Here is a 1,424-nt window from a genome sequence, read left to right on the forward strand (position 1 = left end):
GGGTGGATGTATGTATGGATGGATGAGTGGATGGATGTATGTATGGATGGATGAGTGGATGGATGAGTGGGTGGATGAGTGGATGGATGAGTGGATGGATGAGTGGATGGATGAGTGGATGGATGAGTGGGTGGATGGATGAGTGGGTGGATGTATGGATGGATGCCTCTCTAACTTCAGCACATCTTTCAGATCATTTTTGCTCCGTTCAGTTTTTACTTCAGGTTTTTCTCCTCCAGCCTCTCTGCACATTTCTTCTTGTTCGGCTACATTTTTATTTTTCTACACATTTCTACCGTTCCCTGCTGCTTTCAGCAAACCTCAGCTGTTCTAAATCAATTCTCAGTTTACTGATGGAACTTCTTCAGCTGGTTTCAGCGCTCGCTCTGCATTTTCACAGGAATCTCCCCAGTTTAAACTGGTTAGCATTTTGATAAGAGTTCAAAGTAAAACATTTAGGCAGCCGTTGTTATATTTTAGAATAAAAAGTGAAAAGATGAAGAACCCAGAGCTTTTAGTACGACTGCAGTGGTTTCAACTAACAGAATGATTCTAGATGGTCTTACCTGAGCCGTGGAGATGATGAGGTGTTCTTCTAGTTCTGTCTGGATGTGATCCGCTTGGTGTGACAGAGAGGACCAGCATCAGCATCAGCCTCCTCCTCTCCACCGGAGCCGGAGCGACGCTCCTCCTCCCTCCATCTCTCTCTCTGCTTTAAGTAAACCTGTCTGCTCTCATCATGTCAGCACAAACAAAATGGTGATGCCACGATTCTTGGCTAAACGAATTAACAGAGAGGCAGAAAAACAGCTTTCTGCCTCGGTGCACTTCACAGCTGAGATGTTCAAGTCAGGAATTCTCTCGATACATTTCAGAGAAAGACGTTAGACTTTTCAGTCCACGAGATCTATTCTTTAAATATAATCATCCAGCAAACAGTTCTTACCTTCTTTTGTCCCCATGAAGAATGACATGTGGACATCTTGGACGTCTCATGGAGGGCAAAGGCTGCTGATGAGTTTGTCCCTCGTCACAGAGAGAAGAGGGGACCCCCGTCTGTCCGTGCACGTTGTGAGCATGATTACTAGAACAATTACCAACTTCTATTTTGATGTGCAGCTGCATTCTGCTGCGAACACTGATGTTACAGCTTGAGTTGCAGGGCGGAGCCAACCTCTCTCACCTGTTAGGTACCTGGTCTCACCTGTTCCTGATCCAGTGCTGATGACGACTGCAGCTTTTAGGCACCTGAGCTCCGTAAAGACTTCTTCAGTCTGAGGAGCTGCAACAAACTCCGTCTTATAAATAGCACCTTCTCATGGTGGATCAACCAGGTCGTTGTTGAGATCCAGAACCAGCTGCTCACATGATCAAGGAGGACCATCAGCCTAACGACCAATCATTGGTGCTCTGATGGCCGCTTG

This window comes from Nematolebias whitei, chromosome 18, assembly GCF_014905685.2.
Source record: "Nematolebias whitei isolate Nwh7 chromosome 18, NemWhi1, whole genome shotgun sequence".
NCBI lineage: Eukaryota > Metazoa > Chordata > Actinopteri > Cyprinodontiformes > Rivulidae > Nematolebias > Nematolebias whitei.